Source organism: Pipistrellus kuhlii, unplaced genomic scaffold (genome assembly GCF_014108245.1).
Source record: "Pipistrellus kuhlii isolate mPipKuh1 unplaced genomic scaffold, mPipKuh1.p scaffold_m20_p_3, whole genome shotgun sequence".
NCBI lineage: Eukaryota > Metazoa > Chordata > Mammalia > Chiroptera > Vespertilionidae > Pipistrellus > Pipistrellus kuhlii.
The window spans coordinates 120999442-121010331 of NW_023425529.1; the positions used below are offsets into that span (position 1 = coordinate 120999442).

The 10890-nt window shown below is 35.4% G+C and overlaps 1 pseudogene; it reads left to right on the top strand.

Annotated features, from left to right (window-relative positions):
• Window positions 1–4085: 4085 nt before the first annotated feature.
• Window positions 4086–5707, top strand: LOC118730623 (annotated as a pseudogene).
• The last annotated feature ends 5183 nt before the right edge of the window (window positions 5708–10890 follow it).

Genomic DNA, 10890 nt, shown 5'->3' on the forward strand with positions numbered 1-10890 from the left:
GAGATATCTGATATTTTGCTACCTATGATTTCTTCTAGGATTTTTATGGTTTTATGTCTTATATTGAAGTATTTTATCCATTTTTAGTTTATTCTTGTGTATGATGTAAGTTGGTAGTCTAGTTTCACTGTTTTGCATGTATCTGTCCAATTTTTCTAACATCATTTATTGAAGAGACTCTCTTGACTCCATCATATGCTCTTGCATCCTTTGTCAAATATTAATTGAGTTCAATGGCTTGGGCCTGTTCTGAGGTCTCTGTTCTGTTCTATTGAGCTAACATGCTTGTTCTTGTGCCAGTACCAGGCAGTTTTGGTTATAATGCCTTTATAATATAGCTTGATATCTGATATTGTGATCTCTCTAACTTATTCTTCTTTCTCAAGATTGCTACGGTTATTCAGGATCTTTTTGGGTTCCATATACATTTTTGGAGTATTTGTTCTAGATCTGTGAAATATGCCATTGGTATTTTAATACGAATTGCATTGAATCTATAGATTGCTTTGGGTATCATGAACATTTTAATCATGTTAATTCTTCCAATCCATGAACAAGATATATTCTTTCACTTGTTTATATCTTTCTCTATCTCTTTTTCCAATGTTCTATAGTTTTCCAAATACAAGTATTTAAACTCCTTGGTTAAATTTATTCCTAGGTATCTTAATTATTTTTGTAATGATAAATGGAATTTTTTTTTTTTAGTTTCTATTTCTGAGAACTCATTGATGTATAAAAGTTCCATTGGTATCTGGGTGTTAATTTTGTATCCTGCTACACTGCCAAGTTAATTTATTAAATCTAGTAATTTTTGTCTGAAATCTTTAAGGTTTGCTCAGTCAATGATTATCAGAGAGATTCAAATTAAAATGACAATGAGGTATTACCTTACACCTATTAGAATGACTGCCATCAATAAATAAACAAAGACAAGTGCTGGTGAGGATGTGGAGAAAAGGGAACCCTTGTACACGGATGGTGGGAAGGCAGTTTGGTGCAGCCGTTATGGAAAACAGTATGGAGTTTCTTCAAAAAATTAAATATGGAACTGCTATTTGTCCCAGTAATCCCACTTCTAGGAATATATTCTAAGAGACATGAAACACCAATCAGAAAGAATGTATACACCCCTATATGCATAGCACTGTACTTTACAATACCTAAGATCTGGAAATAGCCCAAGTGCCCATCAGTAGATTAGTGGATAAAAAAAGCTGTGGTACATTTACACTATGGAATACTTAAAAAGAAGGATCTGTTACTCTTTGAGACAGCATGGAAGGATCTGGAAAGTATTATGCTAAGCAAAATGAGGCTGTCAGAGAAAGACAAGTATCACATAATCTTATTCATATGTGGAATCTAATGAATAAAATAAACTGATGAACAAAATAGACCCAGACACATAGAAGCATGGAAGAGACTGGGAATCTCAGAGGAAAGGAGGAGGTGTGTGGGTAGGAAGAGATAAATCAAAGAACTTGTATGCATATATGCATAACCCATGGATACAGGCAATAGGATAGTGAAGGCCTGAGGATAAGGATGGAGGTAGGCTAGAAGGGGTCACTGGGATAAAGGGGACATATTTAGCACTATCACCAATAAAGTTTTTTTTATTTGTTTGTTTAAAAGTGCGTAAGGATTAAGAATACAAATTGGTAAAAACAAAATAGGCACAGAGATAGATGTAATTTCCTGCATAGGGAATATTGTCAGTAATATTGTAATAATTATGTATGGTTCCAGGTGGGTCCTGGAAATATTGGAGAATACTTTGTTAAGTATATAATTATACACCTTAAACAAGTATAAAATAATATTGAATGTAAACTGTAATAGAAAACAATAAAGAAGACTTAGGATAAGATTTCTCTCTAAAGATAACCAAATTTGAAAAGATGATTGTGGGCAGCTTGGACAGTTCCATTCCCCACAAAGGAGATGTCCTATAGCCCAAAGTAGAAATAAAACTTCATCCATGTTTCCTTTTTTATATCAAATGCTCCCCAATCTTTATAGTATCTATATAGATAACTCTCTAAAGAGTGACTTAGCTAGAAATAATTAAAAATAATCCTGCAGCCGAAACCAGTCTGGCTTGGTGGATAGAGTGTCGGCCTGCAGACTAAAGGTCCTGGGTTTGATTCCGGTCAAGAGCATGTACCTTGGTTGTGGGCACATCCCCAGTGGGAGATGTGCAGGAAGCAGTTGATCAATGTTTCTCTCATTGATGTTTCTAATTCTCTATCCCTCTCCCTTCCTCTCTATAAAAAAATCAATAACATATATTTAAAAAAATAATAATCCTGCAGACTCAATTTAATACCTTTGAGGTTTACATGCAAATAAAATTTACATGCAAATACAATTTTATTAATAAAATTAGCAAATATTACTTGCAAAATTAGAGACTGAGAAATGTTTAGATAATCATTTTGTAGTTGTCACTCTTTTAGAAATTCAATTCAATTAAAAAGTACTTAAATAACTTTATAAGCAATATATATTTTAATTATTAATTCTGTGTCTGTGCCTTACTATAATTAACACAAGGTTAGTATATGAATTAACCTTTAAATAGAGACAGTTGTCACATGAGGATGAGTTGTGTTATAAATTGCCAAAGGAAAAAACTTGTTGACTTCGTCTCCACTCCACCAACTAGGGAAGAAAATGATATAATATTTTGAAACAAAACAGACTTTTAAACTTTATCTTAAACTGAGTTTAGTGATTTAAAATTAATGTGTCTTGGAAATAAACTTATGATGAAAAAGACCCTACTTTTTAGCTCCCTTATGTATTTAATAGTTTGTTTAATGGATATACCAGGGACCTTTCTTTTCAGTGTTAAATGTTCCAACTTGGTAACCTTTCTAATAAGAATTCAGTTTAATTAGACTTGCTATATCATCTATGTTTAAACTGAAAATGTTTTTTAAATTATGGATGTCTGAACATATTCCAATCCAGTTTGAAAATCTTGATAGTGCTCCACTCATTCAATAATACCCTACTGAATACTTGGTAAATGTCAAATACTGAGCTAGGCACTTTTCAAAGTTATTAAAGAAGTATGAGTTATATGTCTTGTCCTTGAAGACTTCAAGGGGAGGAGGAGAAGTGACATGGAACAGTTAGAGAACAACATAAGGCAGAATATAGTTAAGTGTCCAGATGCCTCATATAGAAGATACATAATACAGGAAGAAGGCAATAGTATGTCTATTACAGAATATTTTGTGAAATCTGTATGAAAAGTATGACTTGGCATAGATCCTGAAAGTTGAATAGGAAATGGATGTACATTATAACTCAGTAAAAACTGCATATTTTTGCTACTATGAAATCATTTGAGGTTAATATAATAATGAAATGAAGCCCTGGATGGCATGGCTCAGTTGGTTGAGCATCATCCTGAGCTTGGAGAGCTTACTAGTTTGATTTTCAGTCATGGTATATGCCTGAATTGGGGACTAAATTCCTAGTAGGGGGCATGAAGGAGACAGCCAATCAACAGTTCTCTCCCATTGATGTTTCTCTCTCTCCCTTAAAAAATAAATAAAAACATAGTTTAAAATATAATAATATAGTAGAGAGCACATTGAATTATGAGGCATGAGGACATGTATTCAAGATTTCTCCAATGTACCAGCTATGGGAACAAATTAGTCTCTTCGGCCTCTCAAAATACACTGCACTCAAGCAGCATGGTATTGACCAATACAATCAAGAATTCCTTAGGCTTTACCCATCACCGCATCTGCATAGCTTTAATAAATACAGAATAGGCAACAATGTAGCATGCATAGCAACAACCTAGTGGAGGTCTTGGTATCTTTAAGGCCCAGCTTGCAGATATCCCAGGTACTCCTCACTTGTGATGCACGTGGTCACAAAAGATAAGATTGGATGAGTGTAGACTATCTCAGTTCAGGAAAGCCCCAGCTCGGAGGTCTCTTCAACAAGGAAGATTCAGTCAAGCATAAAATCCTCAGCTGTGATATATGATGCAATGTGGAGCTGAGGCAGCCCTTAGTGCATGTTGCAGTGACAAGGCGGCAGCATTTGGGGAGACAATGTCTTTGGAGGTGACCAGGCCTACCATGGGGTGGTATTAGCAGAGCTATACATCTCAGATAAAGAGGGAAATGATGCTATGGGTGATGGAACCAGGAGAAACATTTCTAAGTAGGTCTAAAAGCTTTGATGACAGTGGGAAAAGAACGATTTCCTACTGTTTATATAGGCCACAAAAAGAAAATTAGAATTGGGATGTTATTTCTAAATCTCAGATTAAAAAAACACTAAGAAAATGTGGCCCAGGGAACAAAAGAAAAATGAATTCTAGGAAAAGCAAGAGGAAGAAGACAATTTGAGACGAGGAAAGAACCTGGAGAAGCTAGGAAAATTACTATTAAAAATGATCCACATCTTCCTGAGCCAAATGTGTGAAGATTTATTCATTAGAAGGGAAGAGAAGCCAAAGACTAAAGGGGTTTGGCTGTGTTTACATGCTGCATAGCCAGCCAAGAAAATAATTCAGTTTCTGGTGTTGGGATGGGACAGGGTACCTCAGTGTGCCTTGTCAGATGATCTGTGTCAGTGTTACATTGGAGTAGTCTTGCCCATTAAGAGTGGTGTTGCAGTGTATGGAATGCTAAACCTTGCCCCAAAGGGCAGGCAGGCTCTCAGGGGCCATGAGCTGAGTTTGTGACTCCTGGGGACTGATGGCTCTTGCTAGAGGAATTGATAATGTGATCAATGAAGAGACTGACATTGATATCCACCTCAACAACAGACACATGATGATCTGAGGAGAAAACATGTCCAAAATCCCAAAATCACTTTCCTTGTCATCAGGTGCTTTAGAGATAACTTATTTGATATCAGGTACTGTGAAGTTAGTACTCCAATGTTAGTGCTAACACAAGTAGAAGGTGGTGCTACACTCTTCAAGCTCAACTATTGGGGAAGAGGCTTTTTTTTTTTTTTTTTTAATTCATCCTCTCAGTTGAACCTGGAGATCTGCATTCCAGCTCTGGGAGATGCTTTTTGTATTGCATTCCAGAACAGGAAGGCACCTGGCTGAATACACTCATGTAAAGACAGAATGCCCTTTCCTCACCTTCAGTGAACTGGTTTGTGATGTGATAGAATGTTGAAATCACCTGTGGCAAGATGACCTCAGCCCAAACTTCAGGACCCCCACACTACCTTTCAAGCGGATGAACTATTCAGCTGCTATTGTGTGGCTAAAAGAACACAATATAAAGAAAGGAAATGGAACTTCTATAAATTTGGAGAGGATATCCCAGAAGCTCCTGAGAGACTATGACACAGACAACGTTAATGAGCCCATCTTGCTGTGTTGATTTCCTGTAGTGATCTTTCTGTAGGCAGTGATGACCTGAGGGTTCCACCTTACCCAGTCTGTCAATGTGTTGATGCCCAAATGTTAGTGAGATTGTGGGAGGCTCAGTGCATATTTGGGATAGTGAAGAAATGCAGGCAGGTTATAAAAAGAAAGGAATTGACCCCACACATTATTATTGGTAAACAGATTGGGAAAATATGGTACCTGTTCGCATGTGGAAGATATGGCTTGGGCTTGGAACAGTTCATAACCTGGATTCTGAATAGCTATCACATCTGAGATGTATGCTTATATCCTTACTTTGTCCAGCGCTCCAAGCCATAGCCAATTCCTCCTGAAGCACCAAGGTCAGAACACAGTTCATGAGAGCAACAGACTTCCTCTTTAAGAGGAACTAAATGCCAAGATCTTCCTTTTTTTATTTCCTGGGGATATACCTGGTTCTGTTTTCTCTTTTTGTTTTCTATTCCTGCTATCACAAAAAGCAATCCAAAATACTGAATATCAAGTAACATTGATGTTGTCATTTTAAGAAAACATATCCATTACAAAATTTGGGATGTAATTCTGCTGTTATGAATACATTTCAGCATTCTGTCTAATTATAGATTATAATATTTATACTTTATATATATCATATATAATAATATTTTTAATTATGGTCTAAGATATTCTAGTTAAACTTTCTGTCCTTTGTAGTATAACTAAAATTCTTTAATTTGTATAATTTATTTCTATCAGTCAGTTAAACATCTTGGGAAGATTGACACTATGGTATAAAATTTTTCTAGTATTAGAACAGAGTATAATTCAACAATAGACACTGGAATCAAATGAATAGTCTCTTGCATCAGTTATTAATCATTTCTAAATCTGTGTAGCTGCTTATAATTCTGAGGAATATAACTTGATATTGAAGAATTTGTAAAAATGAAATTGCCTTAATTTGAATAACAAAATTTTTTCCAGTAGTTCAATGAACAGCATTCTTCCTAGCATTAATTTGAGCTAAAGGCAGACTGATCTTCCCTCTTCCCTCTAAATAAGTAACGATAAATACGTTCCAAAGAATTTGCAGCCAGAATCTTAATGGCGACAGTAAGTGACAGTCGTCCCCACTGTGCCTTCGGATCTAATCTATACTACCTTATTAGCGCTCAGCAGGCTCATCGAATGGCTTTGTTTCAGATTTGGTTAATTTCTTCCCCCAAATGCATGTCATGTATTCTCAGGCTGAATTCCCAGCAATCAATAATTGGACATATGTAAAAAAATCCTCAGCTGTCCTTGAGGCAAGAGCAAAGATTACAAATCAGCTGTTGACCTTTTTCTTCCAGTTGCATTTTCTTTACCTATAAAATAAGGGACTAATTTATATGGGCCTTTATTTTAAAAAAATGCATGGTTTAAATTCTATTATCATCTACTAGATGTATGAATTTGGACAAGTTGTTTATAGCCTCTATGAATCTCCATTTCTTTGGTGGCAAAATAAGTATGAAAATATCTATCACTTAGTTTTGTTATATGGTGTAAGTAGTCTAATATACATTTGACATGATATGGAGACTCATACTATTTTAATATACAATAGAACATAAATTTTGTACTTCTCTTTCTTTGTGGCACTGGAAGGATTATTCTTGGCTTCATTTTTATCTGGATATAATGAACCATTAGGGTCTGTTGTAAAAAAAAATTTAGAAGGGAAATGGGTTTTTAAGATAAACTAGAGAGGCCCTGAGTAGCTCAGTTGATTAGAGCATCATCCCAATATGTCAAGGTTACTGGTTCGATATCCAATCAGGGCACATACAAGAATCAACCAAGGAATGAATAGATGAGTGGAACAACAAATAGATGTTTTTCTTTTTCCCTCTCTCTCTCCTTCTTTTCTTTCTAATATCAACACTACTACTACTACTACTACTACCCTCTTTCCTTGAAAATAAGACAGTGTCTTATATTAATTTTTTCTCCCAAAGTTGCATTAGATCTTATTTTCAGGAGATGTCTTATCTTTCCATGCACTAGGTCTTATTTTCGGAGGATGTCTTATTTTCGGGGAAACATGGTACTATTACTACTACTATCACCACCACCACCACAAGATAAACTAGAGAAAAAGAGAGTCTTTGGAGGGTGGGAAGACTTGCTTGAGACCAAAAAAAAAAAAAAAAAAAAAAAAAAAAAAAAAAAAAAGGGTCAGAGAAAATAGAGAGTAAAGATACAAATATAGCTTGTTAGGCTCTATAAGAATCTGGGAATTGATGTTGGGAAAGTGGCCTGAGTAAGTGTAAGAGTTGGGTGACACCTGTCAGCCTCCTAAGACTTTGCTTGGTCCCTCTGGTAAACTATTGGGAAAGCTCCGATGCAGTTTCCCAGGAAAGGGGAGATAGTTTCTGGATCATTGTATTTGGAGGCCTGGTCCATGGTGAAGACAGTGGTCCTTTCTTCTCTCTTTGTTTTTTTCCAGCCCTAGGAGGTTGTGATCACTCTGTGATCTGGCCACTTCAGTTGCCGTGACACTCAGAATTTCTTTCTGCTACTGAATTTATTGTGGAGAAATTTCCAATGATTACTGAATTATCTAAAATGATTAAATTGGCCAATTTACAGGTACCAATTCAGTAACTTATTAGATTTTCTTGAAATGAAAAAAGGCTCAGAAAAAAAGAAAAAGAAAAAATTCTCAGTAACTTATTAAGTAAGACAAAGGAAGGGTAAGGATGTTTTATCTGTATTCCTTCACTAAAACATTATCATCACAATTATAGAAACAAAATATATTTTCTATAATAAAGGTTCACATTTTTTTTTTACTTCTCTTTTATTTCTTTTTAAATTTATCTTTATTATTGAAATTATTACAGATGTCTCCCTTTTTTTCCCAATTGACCCCTTCCACCTTCTTCCACCTCCTCCCCAGGCCTTTACCACCCTATTGTCTGTGTCCATGGGTTAGGCAAATATACATATACCGTATTTTTCAGACCATAAGATGCTCCGGACCATAAGACGCACCAGTTTTTAGAGAAGGGAAATGAAGAAAAAAAGATTCTGAAACAAATAGTGTCCTAAAATATTTTATGTGCATTAAAATCCAACATCACAGTCATAAAAACATGTAATCAACCCTGTAAAGTAAACAGCAGCATTTAGAACCATTTTAGAGCCGGGCAAGCACACAGAGACCACACAGAGCCGGGCAAGTAAAAAAACTTTTTTTTTAAAGTATATGTGTAGGCTATATTTGGACCATAAGACGCAGGGACTTCCCCCCCCCCCCCCCCCCCCCCCGCTTCTGGGGGGAAAAAAGTGCGTCTTATGGTCCGAAAAATACGGTAAGTTGTTAGTTAATGTCTCCCCCACTCCCTTCCCTCTGAGATTTGCAGTCTGTTGCATGCTTCCATGTCTCTGGATCAATTTTATTCATCAGTTTATTTTGTTCATTAGATTTTACATATAAGTGAGATTATGTGATATTTGTCTTTCTCTGACTGGCTTATTTTCCTTGGCATAAATCTCTCCAGGTCCCTTGATGCTGTTTCAAAGAATAAGATACCTTTTTTTAAATTATTTTTTATAGCTGCTATTATTCCATTGTGCAAATGTCCACAGCTCTTTTATCCACTCATCTACTGATGGGCATTTGGGCTATTTTCAGATCTTAGTTATTGTAAATAGCGCTGCTATGAACATAGGTATGCATATATCCTTTCAGATTTGGCTCAGAAAACTACAAGACATTGAAAAAAGAACTAGATGAAGATACAAACAATTGGAAGAATATATCATGTTCAGGGATTGGAAAAATTAATATAATTAAAATGTCTATACTATCCAAAGCAATCTATAGATTCAACACAATCCCTGTGGAAACTCCAGTGCATATTTCACAGATATAGAACTAACACTCCAAAATTTACATGGAACCAAAAAGACCTGAAAAAGCCACAGTAATCTACTGAAAGATGAACAAAGTAGGAGGGATCACAATACTGGATATCAAATTATACTACAAAGTCATTATAATCAAAACAACCTGATACTGGCACATGAACAGACATATAAATCAATGAAACAGAACAGAGATCTCAGAAATCAATCCAAGCCATTAAGCTCAATTAATAAGTTACAAAGGAGAAAGAACATAAATGGAGTCAAGACAGTCTCTTCAATAAATTGTATTGGGAAAATTAAACAGTACATGCAAAAAAAAAAAAAAAAAAAAAAAAAAAAAAAAAAAAAAAAAAAAGCTCGACCATCAACTTACACCATGCATAAGAGTAAACTATTAATAAAAATGGATTAAATACTTAAGTGTAAGTTTCTCTTTGGTTTTCTTTCACTCCTGTTAAGAGAAATATGTAAAATAAAATGATGTAAACAATTTAATGGACTGTTTTGGCTCTTATATATAATTTAATCAATACAAAGATAATTTTTACCTCATTCCTTTGTTTGTATGGAATGTATACCTTTGAATTTGGATAGTCTAGTGTGTTTTTTCAGAATAGTCGATTTTAATTCTGGAACATTTTGTATATTAGTCAGCTATTATAATACATAAATAAAACTGTATAACAAATGACTTTAAAAAGCCTACAAGCTGCCCTGGCCAGTGTGGCTTGGTTGGTTTGAGTGTTGCCCCATGCACTGGAAAGTCATGGGTTCAATTCCAGGTCAGGGCACATACCTAGACTGAGGGTTCCATCTTGGGCCCTGGCTGGGGCACATGACGGAGTTAGCCAATCAATGTTTCTCTGTTGCACTGATGTTTTTCTTCCCCCCGCCCCCCCCCCACAAAAAAAAAAAAAATCAATGAATGTGTCCTTGGGCACATTTATTGATTACATTAAAAACCAAAAGAATAAAATAAAATTGATTACATTAAAAACAAAACTTACAAGTTTTTTTTTATTTTTTAAGGAGAATCCCCTCAATTTTATTTTATTTTATTTTATTTTTACATATTTTATTAATTTTTTTTGCCCCCCTCCCTCCCTCTCACACATCCCCTCCCTCCCCAGAGTTTTGTGTCCATTGGTTGTACTTATATGCATGTATACAAGTCCTTCGGGTGATCTATTATCTCCTCCAGATCTTCCTCCCCTCCCCACTGTTATTTGACAGTCTGCCTGTTGCTTTACTTTCTCTATATCTGTCTCTTGGTTCATCAGTTTATAATGTTCTTTATCATCCACCAATGAGTGAGGTCATGTGGTGTTTCTCCTTCATTGATTGGCTTATTTCACTCAGCATGATGTTCTCCAATTCCATCCAGGTTGCTGCAAATGATGAGAATTCCTTCTTTTTTATGGCAGCATAGTATTCCATTGTGTAAATGTACCATAGTTTTTGGATCCAATCATCTGCTGATGGGCACCTAGGCTGTCCATATTCTGGCTATTGTAGATTGTGCTGCTATGAACATAGGGGTGCATATATCCTTTCTGATTGGTGTTTCTAGTTTCTAGGATATATTCCTAGAAGTGGGATTACTG